This window comes from Plecotus auritus, assembly GCF_963455305.1.
Source record: "Plecotus auritus genome assembly, chromosome: 3".
Classification (NCBI taxonomy): Eukaryota; Metazoa; Chordata; class Mammalia; order Chiroptera; family Vespertilionidae; genus Plecotus; species Plecotus auritus.
In genome coordinates, this window is record NC_137772.1 from 115,062,236 (window position 1) to 115,078,979 (window position 16,744).

Sequence of the window (16,744 nt, forward strand, 5' to 3'; positions counted from 1 at the left end):
CAGCCTATCACCTGAGGTGGACACTCTTGGTGTAACCCTTTGTGGGCTGAGTGCAAAGTCTTGGTGTAAAGACTCCCTTGATTGCTGTTGGTACACTGGGAGGAATTGACCTCCAGGCCAATTGGCTGTGAGGACCCGCTGTGTCTATAATGGAAGAACTGCTGTGCTGGAGACATGCTTATGGGGCAGGACTTGCTTCAGTGGGGCTTTGGTGTTCACTGAGTCTGCCTCTTGAATGTGTCACTTATGGATGTGAGTAGTTGAAATCTGGTGTCGTCTCACACTGACCTCTAGATACACTAGCTTCTGGGTTTCCAATGGGTGCCGGTCAGCTACTGTCTGAGGCCACCCAGCAGGAGGTACAGCAAGAACTACAGTTTTCTCCTCTTTGCTTGGGGTTTGGAGGTTTTGGAGCTGTCTGACCAGAGCTGCAGTTTGTTTGGTTAAGCTGCGATAGGGCAGGCCCATTCATATGCTAAAGCCGCTGTGTGGAGCTTGGGTGGGTTTGTAGATTGTGCGGGGCGGGGTCTCAGGGAGTCACTAAGCTAGGGCGTGGCAAAGAGTGATGGCTGCCAGTCAGCCGTCTCTACATCTCCGCATTTCCAAGTCCCCGCATCCCATGCCCCAGCGCAGTAAACAATGAATGCTGCGCACATCTCTGCAAGAAAGTCACCCTCACTTTCCGACCCGATGGCAGACATTCCAGCTTCTCCTCATAGGAGTTTGGGTCCCCAGCGTCTCCCCAGAAACTGGAGTTCAGAGTAATCTAGAGCTTGTCTCCCTCCGGGTTGAAAGAAGCAGTGCACCCAGTCGCCCGCCGCCAGCCTGATTCGCACGCCTCCTTACCTCAGCTTTTCAGCGCTTGTGCACGTCTCAATGCTCTTTTCTCTTTCCTTCTAGTTGTAGAACTTCCACTCAGCCAGCTTTCCTGTGGTTCTGGGTGATAGACGTTTTGTCTTTTAATTGTAGTTTTGAAATTGTTGTGCGAGGCAGCAGTTTAGGTGTTTACCTATGCCACCATCTTGGTTTGGATCTCAGAAGCTTTTTCTTTTGATCTAGTCCCATTTGTTTATTTTCTCCTCAGTTTTCTTTGTCCTAGGAAATCCTATCTAATAAGAGAGAAACATGCAAGTTGACTGTACCTCCGCTATTCCCACAAGCCACGCCCTCCAGCCAATCAGGAGTGAGTATGCAAATTAACACAACCAAGATGGCGGTGGCCACGGAGCTGGAGCAAGCAGGTTCTTGGGTTTCCCCTGGTGATGGAGGTAGCCAAGCTTCCCGCCCGTCCTGGCCTGCCCTGGCCTCCACTCAGGGCTACAAAGTTTCAATTATAGAAGATAAATAAATCGCAGATACCTGCTTCCAGCCAGCCCTGGCCTATGCTTGGGTTGCCGGGGGGCATGGCCGGCCTGCAAACCACCACAGGCCTCTCACACAGGCCACCCACGCCCCAAGAAAATACCCACCCTGATCTGGGACACCCTTCAGGGAAAACCAGCCAGCCCCCACCTGTGCACCAGGCCTCTATCCTATCTAATAAAAGAGTAATATGCAAATTGACTGTCACTCCAACACACAAGTTGGCTGCCCCCATGTGGACACAAGATGGCTGCCACAAGATGGCCAGCAGGGAGGACAGTTGGGAGGGACCAGGCCTGCAAGGGAGGGCAGTTGGGGGTGATCAAGCCTGCAGGGGACGGGAGTTAGGGATGACCAGGCTAGCAGGGGAGGGCAGTTAGGGGTGACCAGGCCTGCAGAGGAGAGCAGTTAGGGGCAATCGGGCTGGCAGGGGAGCAGTTAGGCATCTATCAGGCTGGCAGGGGAGTGGTTAGGGGGTGATCAGGCTGGCAGGCAGAAGCAGTTAGGGGCAATCAGGAAGGCAGGCAGGCGAGCAGTTGGGAGCTAGCAGTCCTGAATTGTGAGAGGGATGTCTGACTGCCCGTTTAGGCCCGATCCCAGTAGCATCGGGCCTAAATGGGAGGTTGGACATCCCTCAAGGGGTCCCAGATTGAAGAAGGTGTAGGCTGTGCTGAGGGACACACCCCGTTGTGCACGAGTTTCGTGCACCGGGCCTCTAGTGTATCCGTAAATATATTGCTACAAGAGATGTCTGAGATTTTGCTGTATATGGTTTCTTCTAGGATTTTTATGGTTTCACAACTTACATTTACATGTAAGTCCATTCTTTTATCCATTTTGAGTTTATTCTTGTGTATGGTGTAAGTTGGTGGTCTGGTTTCCCAAACCATTTATTGAAGAGAATATTTTGAATCTCTTGCCTCCTTTGTCAAATATTAATTTAGCGTAATGACTTGGGTCAATTTCTGTTACATTGATTTATGTACCTGTTCTTGTGCCAGTACCAGGCTGTTTTGAATATGGTGGCTTTATAGTATAATTTGAAATCTGGTATTGTAATTCCTCCAATTTTGTTTTTGTTTCTCAAGATTGCTAGAGCTATTCAGGGTCTTTTTTCATCCTATATAAATTTTTGGAGTATTTGCTCTAGTTCTGTGAAATATGCTATTGGTATTTTAATAGGGATTGCATTGAATCTGTATATTTCCTTCGGTATTATGAACATTTTAATGATGTAGATTCTACCAATCCACGAACATGGTATATTCTTCCCCTTGTTTATATCTTCTTCTGTCTATTTTTTCAATGTCCTGTACTTTTCCAAGTACAGGTCTTTTACCTCCTTGCTTAAGTTTATTTCTAAGTATTTTAATTTTTTGTTCCAATGATAAATGGGATTGTTTGTTTAGTTTATCTTTCTGAGAATTCATTATTGGTGTATAAAAAAGCCATTGATTTTTGGGTATTTTATTTTGTATCCTGCAACATTGCCAAATTTATTTATTAAACCCAGTAGTCTTTTGATGGAGTCGTTAGGGTTTTCTATGTACAGTATCATGTCATCTGCAAATAATGAGAGTTTTACTTCCTCCTTTCCAATTTAGATGCCTTTTATTTCTTCATTTTGTCTGATTGCTGTGGCCAGGACTTCCAGTACTATGTTGAATAAGAGTGGTGAAAGTGGACATCTCTGTCTTGCTCCTGTTCTTAGGGAAAATGATTTTAATTTTTGCCCATTGAGTATGATGTTCACTGTAGGTTTGTCACACATGGCCTTTATCATGTTGAGATATGCTCCCTCTATTACAACTTTGCTGAGAGTTTTTATCAAAAATGGGTTTTAGATTTTGTCGAACGCTTTTTCTGCATCTATTGATATGATCATGTAATTTTTGCCTTTCAATTTGTTTATGTGATGTATCGTGTTTATTGATTTGTGAATATTGTACCAGCCTTGAATCCCTGGAATAAATCCAGCTTGGTCATGGTTTATGATCTTTTTAATATATTGCTGGATCCGATTTGCTAATATTTTTTGAGGTTTTTAGCATCTATGTTCATCAGGGATATTGGCCTGTAGTTCTCTTTCTTTGTAGTGTCTTTATCTGGTTCTGAAATTAGGATAATGCTAGTCTCATAAAAAGAGCTTGGAAGTGTTCCTTCCTATGGATATTTTGGAATAGTTTGAGAAATATAGGTGTTAATTCTTCTTTGAAAGTTTGGTAAAACTCCCCTATGAATCCATCTGGACCTGGGCTTTTGTTTGCTGGGAGTTTTTTGATTTCTGCTTCTATATCCTCAGTAGTTATGGGCCTATTCAGGTTTTTTGACTCTTCCTGATTCAGTTTTAGAAGATTGTATTTTTCGAGGAATTTGTCCATTTCATCCACATTGTCCAGCTTATTGGCATATAATTTTTCATAGTATTTTCTTATAATCATTTGTATTTCTGTGGTATCAGTATTTACTACTTCATTTTCCTTTTTTATTTTAATTACTAGAGGCCCAGTGCATGAAATTCATGCACGGATAGGGTCCCTAGGCCTGGCTGGCAACCAGGGCCGGCCAGGGCCTTCCTTAGTTTCATGCCATGCCCTGGTGGTCAGCACAGGTCACAGTGAGCAGTCGAACTCCCGGTAGGTTGAACTCCTGAAGGGACAATTGGCATATTAGCCTTTTATTATATTGGATTTTGGTTCTCTCTCTTTGTTTCTTGATGAGTCTAGCTAATGGTTCATCAATTTTGTTTATCCTTTCAAAAAACCAACTCTTGGCTTCATTGATTTTTGTATTGTTGTGGGTTTTTTGTATTGTTTTTGTTTATTTCTGCTCTAATATTTATATCTTTATTATTTCCTTTCTTTTACTTACTCTGGGCTTTCCTTGTTGTTGTCTTTCTAGTTCTTTTTTTCCTTTTTTTATTTTTTATTTTAATATATTTTATTTTTTAATACATTTTTTATTTTTTTAAATTTAATAAATCTTTATTGTTCAGATTATTACAATTGTTTCTCCTTCCCCCCCCCCATAGCTCCCCTCCACTTGGTTCCCACCCCACCCTCTGCCCTTACCTCCCTCCCACTGTCCTCATATATAGGTGTATGATTTTTGTCCAGTCTCTTCCCATACCCCCTACACCCCTTTCTCCCTGAGAATTATCAATCCACTCCCATTCTATGCCCCTGATTCTATTATATTCACCAGTTTATTATATTCCTCAGATTTATAATTCACTTGATTTTTAGATTCACTTGTTGATAGATATGTATTTGTTGTTCATAATTTTTATCTTTACTTTTTTTCTTCTTCTTCCTCTACTTAAAGAATAACTTTCAGCATTTCATATAATACTGGTTTGGTGGTGATGAACTCCTTTAGCTTTTTCTTGTCTGTGAAGCTCTTTATCTGACCTTCAATTCTGAATGATAGCTTTGCTGGGTAGAGTAATCTTGGTTGTAGGTTCTTCCTGTTCAACACTTTGAATATTTCTTGCCACTCCCTTCTGGCCTGCATAGTTTCTGTTGAGAAATCAGCTGACAGTCATATGGGTACTCCCTTGTAGGTAACTAACTGATTTTCTCTTGCTGCTTTTAATATTCTCTCTTTGTCTTTTACTCTTGGCATTTTAATTATGATGTGTCTTGGTGTGGTCCTCTTTGGATTCCTCTTGTTTGGGGTTCTGTGTGCTTCCTGGACTTGTAAGTCTATTTCTTTCACCAGGTGGGGAAGTTTTCAGTCATTATTTTTTCAAATAGGTTTTCAGTATCTTGCTCTCTCTCTTCTTCTGGCACCCCCATAATTCTGATGTTGGTATGCTTGAAGTTGTCCCAGAGGCTTCTTACACTATCTTCAAATTATTGGATTCATTTTTCTTTTTGCTTTCCCGGCTGAGTGTTTTTTGCTTCTTTGTATTTCAAATCTTTGACTTGATGCTTGCGTTCCTCTAGTCTGCTGTTGGGTCTCTGTATAATATTTTTTATTTCAGTCAGTATATGTTTAATTTCTAGTTGGTCCCTTTTCATATCCTCGAGGGTCTCATTGAATTTATCAGCTTTTTCTAGGATATTCTTGAAAAACCATATAACTGTGCTTTTGAACTCTATATCCAGTCATTTCTTTTCCTCCATATCTTTCGTTTGTGATCTGTTTCTTTGTCTCCGCATTTTTGCTGCTTCCCTGAGTTGGTAGGGTGGCTTTGTGTGCTAAGTGTCCTATATAGGCCAGTGGGTCAGCCTCCCAGTTACCTGAGGTGGACACTCTTGGTGCACCCCTTTGTGGACTGTGTGTACAGCCTTGTTGTAATTAAGTCTTGATTGTTGTTGGTGTCACTGGGAGGAATTGACCTCCAGGCCAATTGGCTGTGAGGACCCGCTGTGTCTATAATGGAAGAACTGCTGCACTGGAGACATGCTTATGGGGAAGGACTTGTTTCAGTGGGGCTTTGGTGCTCACTGAGTCTGCCTCTTGAATGTGTCACTTATGGATGTGAGTAGTTGAAATCTGGTATCGTCTCACACTAACCACTAGATACACTAGCTTCTGGATCTCCAATGGGGTGCTGGTCAGCTACTGTCTGAGGCCACCCAGCAGGAGGTACAGCGAGAACTACAGTTTTCTCCTCTTTGCTCGGGGTTTGGAGATTTTGGAGCTGCCTGACCAGAGCTGCAGTTTGTTTGGTTAAGCTGCGATAGGGCAGACCATTTATATGCAAAAGCCGCTGTGTGGAGCTTGGGTGGGTTTGTAGATTGTGCAGGGTGGGGTCTCAGGGAGTCACTAAGCTAGGGCGAGGCAAAGAGCGATGACTGCCAGTCAGCCATATCTGCTTTCTGCGTTTCCACGTCCCCGCGTCTCGTGCCCCAGCGCAGTAAACAATGATTGCTGTGCACACCTCTGCAAGAAAGTCATCCTCACTGTCCGACCCGATGGCAGACATTCCAGCTTCTCCTCGTAGGAGTTTGGGTCCCCAGCGTCTCCCCAGAAACTGGAGTTCAGAGTAATCGGGAGCTTGTCTCCCTTTGGGTTGAAAGAAGCAGCGCACCCAGTCGCCCGCCGCCAGCCCGATTCGCGCACCTCCTTACCTCAGCTTTTCAGTGCTTATGCACGTCTCAATGCTCTTTTCTCTTTCCTTCTAGTTGTAGAACTTCCACTCAGCCAGCTTTCCTGTGGTTCTGGGTGATAGACGTTTTGTCTTTTAGTTGTAGTTTTGAAATTGTTGTGCGAGGCAGCAGTTTAGGTGTTTACCTATGCTGCCATCTTGATTTCTCCTCAACATTCTCTTTCTAGTTCTTTATGTTGTAGGGTTAAATGATTTATTGTTGATTTTTTTTTTTTTTTTTTTTTTTTTTTTTTTAGGTAAGCCTATAGTGCTATGAACTTTCCTCTCAGGACTGCTTTTGCTGTGTCCCATAAATTTGGGGTTGTTGTATATTCATTTCTAGGAAGTTGTGTTTCTAGGAAGTTTTTTTTTATGTCTTTCTTGATCTTTTTGGTAACCCATTCATTGTTTAATAACATGATATTTAGCCTCCATGTGTTTGAATGTTTTTTGGGTGTTTTTACTGTTGTTGATTTCTAATTTCTTTCCACTCTGGTCTGAGAAGATGCTTCATATGATTTCAATCATCTTGAACTTATAGGGACTTGTTTCACGTCCTAACATGTAGTCTATCTTTGTGAATGATCCATATGCACTTGAGAATAATGTATATTCTGCAGTTTTTGGGTCAAATGTTCTATAACTGTCAATTAAATCCATCTAATCCAGTGTTTTCTTTAGAGTCACTGTTTCCTTGTTAATTTATGTCTGAAAGATCTATGCAGCGAAGTCAGCAGAGTGTTAAAATCTCCTACTATGATTGTGTTGTTATTGATCTGTCCCTTAAAGTCCTCTAGATATATATATATATATATATATATATATATATATATATATATATATATATATATATACAGACACACACACACACACACACACACACAGAGGTGCTCTTGTATTGGGTGCATATATGTTTACGAGAGTTATATCCTCTTGTAAGATAGATCCTGTTAGTATTATGTAGTGGCCTTTGTTGTCTCTTGTGATGGAGTTCATTTTGAAGTCTATTTTGTCATTTATGTGTATTGCTAATCCAGCTTTTGTTCCATTTCCATTTGCATGGAAAATGTTTTTCCATCCCTTCACTCTCATCCTGTGAGTGGGTCTCCTGTAGACAGCATATAGTTGGTTCATGTTTTTATATCGATTCAGCTACCCTATGCCTTTTGGTGGAAGCATTTAATCCATTAATATTTAAGGTTATTATTGATAGGGACTCATTAATTGCCATTTTAATTCTGTATCCCTACGTTTTTCTCTCTATTTCTTCTCATTATAGCAGTCCCTTTAGTATTTCTTGTAATGCTGGCTTGGCGGTGATGTACTCCTTTAGCCCTTTTTTTTTGTCTGGGAAGCTCTTTATTTCACCATCTATTTTGAAGGGTAGCCTTGCTGGATATAGTAATATTGGGTTCAGGTCCTTGCTTTCCATTACCTTGAGTACTTCATGACAGTCCCTTCTGGCCTATAGAGTTTCTAATGAGAAATCAGGTGTCAGCCTTATGGGAACTCCTTTTAGGTAACAGTTTGCTTTTCTCTTGCTGCCTTTAAGATTCTCTCTTTGTCTTTAATTTTTGGCATTTTAATTATGATGTGTCTGGCCATGGGCCTGTTTGGGTTCTTCTTGCTTGGGGCCTCCTGAACTTGTGTGACTTTTTCCTTTTCCAGGCTCAGGAAATTTTCTGCCATTATTTCTTCAAACACCTTCTCTGCCCCTTTGAACCTTTTTGCATCTTCTGGCACACCTGCTATTCGAATATTGTTACATTTCACATTGTCCCACAGCTCCCTTAAGCTGTTCTCCTGTTTTTTTATTTATTTTTTCTTTTTCGTTCTCTGATTAAGTGATTTTTTTCCACCCTGTCTTCTTATTCACTGATGAGATCCTCAGCTTCCCTAATATGCTGTGTATTCCTTCCAATGTGTTCTTTATCTGTGCTATGTCATTTCTGTTTTCATAGTTACTATATCTTTTCTAATGCTGTTGAGCATCTTTACCATCATTATTCTGATCTCTGTATCAGATAAATTTCTTATCTCCATATCATTTATCTGTTCTTCTGGAGAATTCTCTTGTTCTTTCATTTGGGGGTGGTTTCATTGTCTCTTCATTTTGGCTGCCTGTTTTGGTTTATGGCTTTGTATTAAGTAGATCTGCTACACCTGTTAATCTCTAGTGCAGGACAGTGTCAGATGCTGTTTCTAATTAGAGCAGGTGAAGACTCAAAACCTCGAGACACCACCTCAGCTACAGACAGATAGGATTTTGTTTTCAATTGCCTCAGGCAATCATCCACAGGCTTGGCAAGAGTTTTTTTTTTCTTTTTTTTGGTTTTGTTTTCTTTTTTAAAAAATAAATCTTTATTGTTCAGATTATTACAGTTGTTCCTCTCCCCCAGCTCCCCTCCACCCGGTTCCCACCCCATCCCATGCCCTTACCCCCATTGTCCTCATCCATAGGTGTAAGATTTTTGTCCAATCTCTTCCCACACACCCCACACCCCCTTCCCCCCAAGAGTTGTCATTCCACCCCCTTTCTCTGCCCCTGATTCTAGTATATTCACCCGTTTATTCTTTTCTTCAGATTTTTTTATTCACTTGATTTTTAGATTCACTTGTTGATAAATATGTATGTGTTGTCACTTTGTTGTTTATAATTTTTATCTTTACCTTTTTCTTCCTCTTCTTAGAGAATACCCTTCAGCATTTCATATAATCCTGTTTTGATGGTGATGAACTCCTTTAGTTTTTTCTTGTCTGTGAAGTTTTTTATCTGCCCTTGAATTCTGAATGATAGCTTTGCTAGGTATTCTTGCTATTCATCACTTTGTAGGTTCTTGCTATTCATCACTTTGTATATATCTTGCCACTCCCTTCTGGCCTGCACAGTTTCTGTTGAGAAATCAGCTGACAATTGTATGGGTACTCCCTTGTAGGTAATTAACTGTTTTTCTCTTGCTGCTTTTAATATTCTCTCTTTGTCTTTTACCCTTTTAATTATGATGTGTCTTGGTGTGGTCCTCTTTGGATTTCTCTTGTTTGGAGTTCTCTGCACTTCCTGGACTTGTAAGTCTATTTCTTTCACCAGGTAGGGGAAGTTTTCTGTCATTATTTCTTCAAATAGGTTTTCAATATCTTGCTCTCTCTCTTCTTCTGGCACCCCCATAATTTGGATGTTGGTATGCTTGAAGTTGTCCCAGAGGCTCCTTACACTATCTTCATATTTTTGGATTCTTTTTGCTTTTCTGGTTGGGTGTTTTTTGCTTCTTCGTATTTCAAATCTTTGACTTGATTCTTGGGATCCTCTTGTCTGCTGTTGGATCTCTGTATATTATTCTTTATTTCAGTCAGTGTATGCTTAATTTCTGATTGGTCCTTTTTCATATCCTTGAGGGTCTCACTAAATTTCTTGGTGGTTTCTAGAAGATTCTTGAGTAACCTTATAACCGTGGTTTTGAACTCTATATCCAGTATTTTGCTTTCATCCATTTCTTTCATTTGTGACTTGTTTCTTTGTCTCCGCATTTGGCTGCTTCCCTGTGTTTGTTTCTATGTACTGGGTAGCTGCTAAGTCTCCTTGAATTGATAGAGTGGCCTTGTGTGGTTGGTGTTCTATAGGGTCCAGTGTCTCAGCCTCCCCAGTCACCTGAAGTGGATTCTCTTGTTGCACCCCTTTGTGGGCTGTTTGCACAGTCTTGTTGTAGTTAACCCTTGATTGCTGTTGGTATCACTGGGAGGCATTGACCTCCAGTCCAGTTGGCTGTGGTGACCAGCTGTGTCTACACTGGAAGATCTGTTGTGCCGGAGACACCCTTATGGGGCAGAACTTGCTTCAGTGGGGCTTTGGTGCTCACTGAGTCTGCCCCTTGAGTGTGTCTCTTATGGATGTGGAGATTTGTAATCTGGTATGGTCTCACTCTGACCACTGGGTACACTGGCTCTTGGATCTCCTAGGAGGTGCAAGGTCAGCCACTGTCTGGGGCCACCCAGCAGGAGCTACAGAGAGATCTGCAGATTCCTCCTCTTTGTTTGGGGTTTGGAAGTGCCCAGACGAGGCCCAGCTGTGAAGCAAGGCTGCTGCTGCTGCCAGGTAGTGGGCCTTCTTTTGGAATCTCTGGGGCTCTCTGACCCAGCTGCAGTTCCTTTTAGGCGAAAGAACAGGTCATTCATATGCAAAAGCCTCTGCGCACAACTTGGGTGGAGTTGTAAATTGGGTGGGGTGGGGTGTCTGGGAATCACTAGGGCGGAGCAAACAGCAATGGCTGCCCTGAACTGGAGAAGTCCCTGGTTTCCACGTCCTGTGCCCCCATGCAGGAACAATGATTGCTGTGAGCACCTCTAAGAGTAAGCCGCCCTCGCATTCCTGTCCGGATGCCAGACAGTCCAGTTTCTCCCTGTGTGTGCCTGGGTCCCCCAGAGTATTGCCTGGAACTGGAGTTCAGAAATTGTATTTCCCTCCCAGTTTAAAGAGCAGCACATCCAAGTGCCAGCACTTTCCGCGCCTCCACACCTCTTACCAGTCTCAATGAGCTTTCTTCACCTCTCTATTTGTGGAACTTCCTCTAAGCCAGCTTTCCCGTGGTTCTGGGTGGTAGTTGTCCTGCCATTTAGTTGTGGATTTGATGTGGTTGTGAGAGGCAGCAAGTATAAGTGATTACCTATGCGGTCATCTTGGTTTCTCCTCGGCAAGAGTTTTTTTTCAACTCTTGGGGCAAATGCTTCTGTCCGGATGCTAATTGTTATTCTCAATCTCTTAATGGGCCTCAGCAACTCCACACCTTGGGGCAAGGTGTTTTCCAATAGGGTGGATCAATTGTCTTCCCCCCCAGGCAAAGTTGCCTGTATAGCAAATGTCTGCATGAGAAAGATGACTTCCACAGCATGAGGAAATGATTAAACACAGGAAACTGGGTGTCTGCCTTGGGGTTTCTGCCTTCTGTGCTCTAACCACAGAGCCCCCAATCCTGGCCTCTGCTCACACAGCTCCAGTTCATTCTGCCTTCCCTCTGCCTGAGCACAAGGTGGGTGGCTGCACAGGGAATTTTGTGCATTGGCCCTTTAAGAGGGTGCCTGCATTGCTAGTCATCTGTCCCTGACAGACAGCAACCCTGCTTCTTTTCACAGCCAGATGTTATGTGGTATTCTTCTCAGTTCTGGTGCTCTCTGCTGGGGGAACCAGGTTGGGGGTTAGACTCCAGAGTCCTCAGTGACAACCCCCACAGCTGATATATCTTTCCAGAATTTCAGTGGTTGTCTGTGGGATCCCTGGCAGCCCTTTCACACCTCTGTCCCTCCTACCAGTCTCTATGCAGTCTACACTTTTGGTCTTTGGTTATCTGGGTGCTCTCTAGAGAGTCTTCTGTTGATAATTCAGGAAGTTTTTCTGTCTTTTAGTTGTAATTCTAGTTTGGTCCTGTGAGGGTGTCCATGCAGCATCCACTTACTCTGCTGCCATTTTTTTAAAAATATATTTTTATTGATTTTTTACAGAGAGGAAGGGAGAGGGATAGAGAGCCAGAAACATCGATGAGAGAGAAACATCGATCAGCTGCCTCCTGCACATCCCCTACTGGGGATGTGCCCACAACCAAGGTACATGCCCTTGACCGGAATCGAACCTGGGACCTTTCAGTCTGCAGGCCAACGCTCTATCCACTGAGCCAAACCGGTTAGGGCTCTGCTGCCATTTTTAATCTTCTTTTCTTCTTATTAAAAAGATTTTGAACTCTGGGGGAAAAAAAGATTGCCAAGAAGCAATTCTCTTTCATATATACATCCTTCAGTTCCATATTCTCTTCTAATTAAATGGTTTCGATTTGAAAAATACACAATAAATTCTCTGATCTCACAGATTATCTTGAAGATAATCTGTCAAGAATCTTAAAAGGACAATCTGGATTTGGTTTGGACCTTACTTATCAAGTAGAAGATAGAATTTTAAAAATATTTTTTAATTTATTGATTAGAGAGAGAGAGGAAGGGGGAAAGAGAGAGACAGAGAGAGGCAAACATTTGTTTGTTGTTCCACTTATTTATGCATTCATTGGTTGATTCTTGTATGTTCCCTGACCAAGGATTGAACCGGCAACCTTGGTGTATCAGTTGGTGTATCTATCCAACTGAGCTACCTGGCCAGAGCCAAATATGGAATTTTTTTTTTTAAATATATTTTATTGATATTTCACAGAGAGGAAGGGAGAGGGACAGAGAGCCAGAAACATCGATGAGAGAGAAACATCGATCAGCTGCCTCCTGCACACCCCCCACTGAGGATGTGCCCGCAACCAAGATACATGCCCCCGACCGGAATCGAACCCAGGACCCCTCAGTCCGCAGGCCGACGCTCTATCCACTGAGCCAAACCGGTTTTGGCCAAATATGGAATTTTTTATTCTGGAAATTTTGAACGGTTTCTATAGGAAACCATTAAAGTCAATGGAAAAACTAGAAATCTTGGGAATGTTGTTCACTTTGAATGCTTCAAGAATAAAATCATGGTTGTTTCTGAGAAACAGTTCTCTAAAATACATTTAAAATATCTTATCAAGAAATACCTTAAGAACAGTCTTTGTGCTTGGTTTTATGTAGTTGTATCTGACAAAGAGACTTCTGAACTTCATTACTTTCAGATTAGTCAACATGAGGATGGATCTGAGTCTGAGGACTAGGTTAAGCAACCCTTTATAGGGCTTTGCATATTAATAAAACAAATGAAGTGCACGAGGCAAAAAAACATCTGAAAATGGAATTTTAGCTTATCAGTGAATAAAAAACATAGCATTCTGTAATTTAAGCTTCTGTCTCTTTTTAAAAAAATTTTTTATTGTTTAAGTTATTACATATAGTAGTACATATATCTCCTTTTTTTTCCCCATTGACCTTCCCCCAGCCTCCCCTACCCCCTGTCACATGCCCTCATCCCGCCCCCCACCCCGTGTCTTGTGTCCATTGGTTGTGCTTATATGCGCTTTTGTCTCTTATTTAAGTGTATGCTGTTTACACGATGCTGGCTATCTTTTGATAGTTTTTGTAAGCAGTACTTAAATAGCTTATAGTAGTGGAATTTTTCCCAGAATTTCTGAAATGTATTGCTTTTACAAATGTCCTCAGGTTAAAGTATCTAGCATTGTATAGGAAATAATAAAGTACAGTTTGGGTATAGCTTTATATAATAAAATATTTTTAAAATAAAAAATAGTTTGGCTAATCAGTTTTGCTTATTAATTAATGTTGCAAAAATATTTATACAGTTGACCCTGGAATAATACAGTTTTGAATTGAGCAGGTCAACTTAAACGTTGATTTTTTACAATAAATATATACAGTACTATAAATAAATTTTCTTTTCCTTATGATGTTCTTAATAACTTTTTTTCCTTTAGGTAACTTTAATATAAGAATAGAGTATAGCCCTACCAGTTTGGCTCAGTGGATAGAGCGTCGGCCTGCGGACTGAAAGGTCCCAGGTTCGATTCCGGTCAAGAGCATGTACCTTGGTTGCAGGCACATCCCCAGTAAGGGGTGTGCAGGAGGCAGCTGATCGATGTTTCTCTCTCATCGATGTTTCTAACTCTCTATACCTCTCCCTTCCTCTCTGTAAAAAAGCAATAAAATATATTTTTTAAAAAAGAATAGAGTATATAATACATATAACATACAAACCATGTGTTGACCATGTTATTGGTAAGGCTATCAGTAGTTAAGTTTTTGTGGAGTCAAAAGTTACATTCGAATTTTCTACTGCGCAGAAGGTCAATGCTCCTAATCCCCAAGGGTTGTTCAGGGGTCAACTGTACTTTGCAAAATATATAGTAATTTCAGCTATGATGAGATTTATATAGGTTTCTGGAGGATATGAGAAACTAACCACTTTTTTTTTCTTTTAATGTTTAAGCATTTATTGAATTAAAGGTTCTAGCAAGATTGCTACTGTGTTCAAGCCAGTAAAATCCACAAAAGAGGGTATATGGGTCATTCCCATTGGCTTTGCCTGCTCTTTCCAGATCCTCCATGTAAACAGGAAAATGAGAAGTCACAAGTAAAGGACATGCTGCTGAGGACTCAACAACCGGCCATGCAACACAAAGTCGCTCTCTTGTTAACTAGGCTTGAGGGTAGAGGTGGGCCTTGAGTATGTAGCTTTCTTGGAAGGAGGCAAAACTATAATAAAGCCTCTGAGTCCTGCTGTACATACATTTCTTTGGTTCCCCATAAATGGGTAAGACTTTTAAGTGCTTCAAACATAAAACATAGGACTGTTTTGATGTCCCAAGGTTTATAGGGTGTCCTGGAGGAAATGAGGCAGCTGGAAAAATAGTACCTGCGCTGTTTGAGGCCATGGGATTATCTTCTGGCCTGTTGCTTGGAAACTAAGATGGTAAGCTTCTGAATCCAGCATTGCCCTTTTTTGGGCTGTTTCCTTGGCAATACTGTGGTTATAGGCCTCAGTGGTTCTTGAGCATTTTGTAGAATGTTGTTGATGGAGACAGCTTTTTCCTGGGCATTTAAGTCATTAAGTAGCTTCTCCACATAGGAGTAGAGATCCAGGGCCACTTTCTGACCCGCATTGATATGACACAGTTTGGTACATAGGTTGTCAATTTGCTCCTGCAGCTCTACCTGGCTTTCTCTGACTCCATGGATGTGAGAGTGAGAGTCAAGCTGCTGCAAGGCAAGTTGCAGGAACTCAAGGAGTCCCTCAACAAAGACGTTGTAACCTGTGGACCACCCATCAGCCACTGGGGTCCCTGTCCCAGACACAGTGATGGAACCAGGCCCCGTCATCATGAACTACCCTAACACCAGGTAAACAGCTTTTTATAACACAGTTCTTTGGAAAATACATAGCAAGTTTCAAATGATCAGCTACAAACATTCATAACCTGATTTATTTGAACCTTGGAAGGGATGGGACACATAAAAATGTGACTTCTTTCATAACCACTGCTAACTAGGACTACAATCCAAATCTAATTATTCATCCAGTTTTCTCTCTACTAGATTATGCTGCTTTGCCCTTCTAGTTAGATTGCCCCTTCTCTCTTTTTGCCTACCAGCCTGACCTGGATACTCCTTGTTTCAGTCCCAGAATCAAATTGGAGCTGGAGTACAATATAACCCTTGTTTTCTCACTTTAGTTGCCTGTGTATAACTGAAGTTTAGGTGCCCCACAAATTCTTGACACACTCACACACAACCTTCTTTTCTCATTAAAGAGCTGCGTTCCATAATGCACCTATTCCCAAAGCCAGGCTAATCACTTTCTACAACTTCTAAAAATTTAAATTAGCCTGGCTTTGGGGTCAGAAAGTGGGCCTGGATCTCTACTCCCAAGTGGAGAAGCTACTTAATGACTTAAATGCCCAGGAACCACAGCTGGGGTGGCATCCTAACACCGTATTCGGCATAAAGAAGATTATTGCACATAGTTAATTTAGTACTCAAGTGGGAAAATAAAAAGAAGCAGAATCTTTCTACCATGGGCATTTTCTTTGCTACCTGACTCAACCTCACCAGAGTTTATTGCCCACTAAAGAACTCTTCTTTAGTTTTATTCTAGAAACTTCACCTATGAACCAGTTCTCTTGTTGCTCTGGGTTGCTTAGTCCATGTTTATGCTGTGAAGACTCCACCAGGAAGGTACTAAATTAAATAAATGAATTTGGCAAGGTAGAAGGATACAAAATCAACATCCAGAAATCAATGGCATTTTTATACACCAACTAGAGGCCCAGTGCATGAAAGTCATGCACGGAGGGGGGTTCTTGAGCCCGACCTGCACCCTCTCCAATCTGGGACACTTCAGGGGATGTCCAACTGCCAGTTTAGGCCCAATTCCACAGGGATTGGGCCTAAACTGGCAGTTGGACATCCCTCTCACAATATGGGATAACTGGCTCCTAATCACTCACCTGTCTGCCTGCATGATTGGCCCTAACCCCTCTGCCTGCCTGCCTGATCGCTCCTACCTTGCCCCCCAGCTGGTCTGATTGCCCCTAACCTCTCTGCCTCCTGCCTGATTGCCCCCAACTGCCCTCCCCTGCCAGCCTGATTGCCCCTAACTGCCTCTGCCTCGCCCCCACCACCATGGCTTTGTCCGGAAGAAAGTCGGACATCTGGAAGATGGCTGGTTGACCCGGTCTAATTAGCATATTACCCTTTTAGAGGTATAGATAGATTATATAGGATAGGATTGCTTAAATAGGGGGAAAAGCCTTTTCAGCAGGAGTAGATGCTCTTGGCAGACAAAAACACATAATCCCTATATCTGGATTGATAGCCAGCCAT

At 42.0% G+C, this 16,744-nt stretch overlaps 1 pseudogene across 1 annotated transcript; it reads right to left on the bottom strand.

The window, feature by feature from the left end:
• Positions 1-14,732: 14,732 nt before the first annotated feature.
• On the bottom strand, positions 14,733-15,244 carry LOC308244144 (SNARE-associated protein Snapin-like; annotated as a pseudogene). The gene has a single exon. The product of its transcript is annotated as an SNARE-associated protein Snapin-like (transcript).
• Positions 15,245-16,744: the final 1,500 nt, after the last annotated feature.